This window comes from Podarcis gaigeae (genome assembly GCF_964106915.1).
Source record: "Podarcis gaigeae genome assembly, chromosome: 7".
NCBI lineage: Eukaryota > Metazoa > Chordata > Lepidosauria > Squamata > Lacertidae > Podarcis > Podarcis gaigeae.
In genome coordinates this window covers 3,110,308-3,116,626 of record NC_139683.1, presented here as the reverse complement: position 1 = coordinate 3,116,626, position 6,319 = coordinate 3,110,308, and positions in this window count along the sequence as shown.

Here is a 6,319-nt window from a genome sequence, read left to right as displayed (position 1 = left end):
AAGGATTTTGGAAATGGTAATAAGTTGCAAGCTGAACATACGTCTGCAGTTTGTGACTGCAAAAAATATATATATAGTTCCAGGCTCTGCATTTTAAGAGCGATGTAGACAAATTGGAGCCATTTCTCAGGGGTTGCTATGACAGTGGTCAGTGGTAGGGAAAATGAAACCTACAAGAAGGTTGAAGGAAGTGTTATCCAATATTAATGGGAAAGGTTCAAGCCTTAGGTCAGGCATCCCCAAACTCGACCCTCCAGCTGTTTTGGGACTACAATTCCCATCATCCCTGACCACCGGTCCTGTTAGCTAGGGATGATAGGAGTTGTAGTCCCAAAACATCTGGAGGGCGAGTTTGTCTATGCCTGCCTTAGCTTTAAACATTGGTTAGTTCTTGAGCGAGAAGGAACGTAAGTGCAAGGAGACAGATTGTCCAGAAGGGGGAGATCCTCTGTATGAGGTTAACAGTTGCACAAAATCCTCCTTAGGGTGGAGTTAAACTGGAAAGGGAATGTTGGTCTGCACACCAAGGTGGCTCCCATGCTTTTCTACTGATTGGAAGAACTTGGCTTGGGCTGTAGGTCCAGTTTACATGTCAGGCTAACTTAAATGTCTGCACAACCTGCCCAAGTGGGGATGAGCGAAGTAACCCCGCCGACCTCTTCTAATGCAGGCAGTGGAAGAGCTGCAATGTCTTGGTTTCACAGTCCTGGCTGCTTGAACCAGGTATGATGGGCATCTTCAGATATCTAAAGGGCTGTCCTATGGAGGGTGGAGCAAGCTTGTTTTTTCCTGCTCCAGAAGGTAGGCCTCAATCCAGTGGATTAAGTTACAAGAAAGGAGATTCCAGCCCAGCTATAGGGCAGAACTTTCTGACAGAGCAGTTTGACAGTGGAACAGATTCTCACAAGAGGGGGTGGACTCTCCTCCTTTGGACGTTTTCAAGCAGAGGTTGGATAGACCTGTCATGAATTCTTTAGTTGAGATTCCTGTGTTGCAGGGGGTTGGACTAAATGACACCCCCCGGGTCCCTTACAACTCTGTTTCTGTGACTTCAAAGAACTCTGAGCAGTTTCAAAACAAGCCAGCTTCAAAGCAGGGGAGGGCACCATGTTCTGGAATCTGCCCCATATCCCTACCCTAAATTTCATGTTGCAATAGACTAGTTTGCCATAAGCCATTGTGTGCTCTGCTGCCTTATTGGGGTGTTGGAGGGGAAGGCTCGCTCTTGTAAGGACTAAGCATGCATCCAAGGAAACGGGAGCAATTGGCAGGCCCCCAGCTGGCTCCAGCCCACCAGCCGGTGTGCCAGGCAAACTCCGGTCCTTGGTAAATCTGCGACACAGGCTTTAGAAGACACTGCACACTATTCAGCAGAGAGAATGCTGCGCAAACAAAAGTGGCATGAGAGACTGAGCATATTTACAAGCAAGTTTATTCAGCGTAGATCAGGCCAAAAGGAAACATGTCTGATCTCCTTCATGTCCAAAGCAAACAGCATAAGCAAAAGCTATACACACAACGGAAGTTCCCAGCAAGCTGTGCTGGAATGTAAACAGACATGTGACATGCAACAATTCCACATGCCTGTTCCTTATGGTGGAACGGAATTCTCAACAAGGACATGTCCCGCTTCTGCACAGAACTTGTCTCATCAGCGCACTTCCGGGATGGGCATTGCATGGGATCAGATATGTGGTGCATTAATGTCTGCAGTCAGCTCTACATGAATAGATTAATGATGTCAGGGAACCAAGGAAGCAGCTGGCATCTGCTTATACATCCCATCAACAAATCCTTCTGGGGTTGCTGTAGGGAAGCTTCTAAACTGCCTTTGCTTTGAAACCTTCCAAGTGCTGTGTTTGGTTCGGTGAGACCCTGCTGAACAGGGGCTGTAGGCCAGACAGGTTTTGCGTGTTCTTAAGATGCTAATAATCCCACTAATAAAACAGCTACGACCAAGCCTGATAACTAGGAGGAAGAAAAGGTGAAATTCCATCTTTCCTTTGAAATCGGAGAGGAGGAATTAAGAATGGGAACATTCGGTAATTTCCACTGGACACGTTGCATCCCCTTAATTAAGCAAACGTACCTCAACGTGAGCAAAGAAGCAGGTGCAATGCACACACCTCCATATAGTTAAGGAAATCACACTATTTTATCTCTGAATGCTGCACCTCCTGGGCTCTCAACACAGGTTGGCTCTGTTTCTGTAGCCCACTTAGGATACTAGAATCTGGTGCCTCAACATGAACTGGTGCATCTCTCAGCCTTTGGGTTAGAGATTTCTCCATGTCCTCTTGCTAGCATTGGTCAAAATGTAACGTAGTCATTGGATTATTTTTTAAAGCCAGGTTAGTTTCTTATGGGATCATGAAATTGTTAATGGAGCTTTGATTCTTAATGCTTCGGTGTTGGGGTGTTCAAACAGGAGGGACTGCTTTAGTACTCACGCTGCGTAATAAATGGCTGCTGTTAAATCCTATGGTTAAAAAAAAAAATCAGTGGTGGAGAGGAAACTGGCGGGCAGTAAACAATCATGGTTGGATTGCATCCTACTGTTCAAAGGTAAAAGTCACCTCATTGGCCCAACCATCACTGATCAATGCCTGAGCATCTGCTGTGCCTGCAAGAGATCTTTGGTTTGAATCATAGAGTTGGAAGAGACCACAAGGGCCATCGAGTCCAACCCCCTGCCAAGCAGGAAACACCATCAGAGCACTCCTGACGTGGTTGTCAAGCCTCTGCTTAAAGACCTCCAAAGAAGGAGACTCCACCACACTCCTGGGCAGTGACATCCTTTTATATGTTTGAACATGGCTATCATATCACCCCTTAACCTCCTCTTCTCCAGGCTAAACATGCTCAGCTCCCTTAGCCATTCCTCATAAGGCATCGTTTCCAGGCCTTTGACCATTTTGGTTGCCCTCCTCCGGACACGTTCCAGTTTGTCAGTGTCCTTCTTGAACTGTGGTGCCCAGAACTGGACACAGTTGGTTGCTGGAATCTTCAGGTAGCAAAGATGGGAAAAACTTCCTGCCTGAAATTCTGAAAAGCCACAGCTGGTCAGTGTAGACAATACCCAGATGGACCCTGATGTCTGGTTCAATATAAGCTTTCCCTGTTTCTATATGTGAACTGCGTGCTTCTCAGAGCACATAGTTAAGCTACGGATTCACTTCTGCAAGATGTGATGGCCATTAACTTGGATGGCTTTAAAGGAGTACAGTGGTACCTCGGGTTAAGTACTTAATTTGTTCCGGAGGTCCGTTCTTAACCTGAAGCACCACTTTGGCTAATGGGGCCTCCTGCTGCCGCCGCGTTGCCGGAACACGATTTCTGTTCTCATCCTGAAGCAAAGTTCCTAACCTGAAGCACTATTTCTGGGTTAGCGGAGTCTGTAACCTGAAGTGTATGTAACTTGAAGCGTATGTAACCTGAGGTACCACTGTACTGGACAAATTCAAGGAGATGTAAGTCTATCAGCAGATACTAGCCATAATACAGTGGTACCTCGGTTTAAGGACAGCCCTGTTTACAAACTATTCGGTGTGCGAACTCCGCAAAACCGGAAGTAGTGTTTCAGTTAGCGAACTTTACCTTGGTCTACGAACAGAAGCTGAACAGTGGAAGGGCACTGGCGGCGGGAGGACCCATTAGGGAAAGCCTGCCTCTGTTTAAGAATGTATTTCAGAACGGATTAAGTTCATAAACCAAGGTACCACTGTAATAATTTTATTATTTATACCCCGCCCATCTGGCGGGGTTTCCCCAGCCACTCTGGGCGGCTCCCAACAGAATATTAAAAACACGATCAAACATTAAAAGCTTCCCTAAACAGGGCTGCCTTCAGATGTCTTCTAAAAGTCAGGTAGTTGTTTATTTCCTTGACATCTGATGGGAGGGCGTTCCACTACTGAGAAGGCCTTCTACTTGGTTCTACTGTGCCTCCACTGTTGGCGGGACGCAGCTTGCCCCTAGCTGCTGCTGGGAATCTCAAGTGGGGAGAGTTCTGCTTGCAAGCTTCCTCTGGATGCGTCGCTGGCCTGATCCATCCGCAGGGCTTTTTTTTAGACCTCTAGCATCTCTCACAACTGTAGCAAATGCACAGGCACTCAGGGAGACCTATACACGGCCATTTAAAGCACCCCCACTTGTAAGTCCATGGTCTAAGGAAGAACTTCCTGACAATAAGAGCTGTTTGACAGTGGAATTTGCTGCCAAGGAGTGTGGTGGAGTCTCCTTCTTTGGAGGTCTTTAAGCAGAGGCTTGACAACCATATGTCAGGAGTGCTCTGATGGTGTTTCCTGCTTGGCAGGGGGTTGGACTCGATGGCCCTTGTGGTCTCTTCCAACTCTATGCTTCTATGATTCTATATGGTGTTTCCTGCTTGGCAGGGGGTTGGACTCGATGGCCCTTGTGGTCTCTTCCAACTCTATGATTCTATGATTTTAAAACTCTTTCATGTATTGGGTGAGCAAGGTCCTCTGCTGCAGTTGTCACTTGGGCGCGATCCTGCCCTGCGCGCCCCATTGGAGTAGCAGGCATTTCTCCAAGTGCAAAACACAGAAAGGTGGAAGCAGGCAAGTTTCTCATTTCCACCACCCTCCACTCCAATAATAATAATAATAATAATAATAATAATAATAATAATAATAATAATAAAATAAAATAATGAGAAGAATCATGTCTGGGCATTTTGCCACATATTCCACCTCAGTTTATATAATTCCTAGAATCAAGTTGGAAGTGACCCTGAGGATCATCTAGTCCAGTGTTTCCCAAACTTGGGTCTCCAGCTGTTTGTGGACTACAATTCCCATCATCCCTGGACACTGGTCTTGCTAGCAAGGGATGATGTGAGTTGTAGTCCAAAGACAGCTGGAGAACCAAGTTTGGGAAACACAAATCTAGTCCAACCCCTTGCAGTGCAGCAATATCCCGTTCCCCCATGCGGGGGGTTGAACCTGCGTTATCAACCATGGGCATAACCAGGATTTATGTGGGGGAGGGGTCAGAACATCAGTTAAGTATTTTTATTGATGGGGCAGCTGCTTAATGATTAAGATAAAAAAATAGGAATGGGGTGGGGTCAGGGCCGGATTTAGGTTTGAGGAGGCCCTCAGCTATTGGAGGTAATGGGGCCCTTTATATGTCCGGCTGTCCTTTGTCAACAACAAATTGTTGCTGTTTTTTGTGCTGAATATACAGTCATACCTCAGGCTGAATGTGCTTCAGGTTGAGCATTTTCGGGTTAACGGAGTGCGTTACTTCCGGGTTTCGCCACTCGCGCATGCGCAGACGCTCAAAATGACATCATGCGCATGCGCGGAAGCAACAAAACACGACCCGCACACGTGCACAAACGGGGCTCTGGAACGGATCCCGTTCGCCTCCCGAGGTACCATTGTATGCTAATTTATGGACCTCATAGGTATCTCAACCCATTTGTACGTTGCCATGCAACCAGTCCAAGCAGAATGTAGGCACCCTATATATAGAAAGGAGCAAACCGGTGATATTTTAGGGAGCAGGCTAGCAGGCGGAGCCCATGACTTACATCATAGGAGCCTGCACTACACAAAACACTGTTGCTGTATGTCGGTTTCTATTTGTTTTTTATCTTATATTTTGGACATGTACACCCAGTGTATTTTTTCCTTTGGGGGGGACAAGGGAGTGGGGCCCTAAGCTACAGCTTGGTTAGCTTATACGTATAGAATCATAGAATCATAGAGTTGGAAGAGACCACAAGGGCCATCGAGTCCAACCCCCTGCCAAGCAGGAAACACCATCAGAGCACTCCTGACATATGGTTGTCAAGTCTCTGCTTAAAGACCTCCAAAGAAGGAGACTCCACCACACTCCTTGGCAGCAAATTCCACTGTCAAACAGCTCTTACTGTCAGGAAGTTCTTCCTAATGTTTAGGTGGAATCTTCTTTCTTGTAGTTTGGAACCATTGCTCCGTGTCCTCTTCTCTGGAGCAGCAGAAAACAGCCTTTCTCCCTCCTCTATGTGACATCCTTTTATATATTTGAACATGGCTATCATATCACCCCTTAACCTCCTCTTCTCCAGGCTAAACATGCCCAGCTCCCTTAGCCGTTCCTCATAAGGCATCGTTTCCAGGCCTTTGACCATTCTGGTTGCCCTCCTCTGGACACGTTCCAGTTTGTCAGTGTCCTTCTTGAACTGTGGTGCCCAGAACTGGACACAGTACTCCAGGTGAGGTCTGACCAGAGCAGAATACAGTGGCACTATTGCTTCCCTTGATCTAGATGCTATACTCCTATTGATGCAGCCCAATCCTGCACTGGGCTG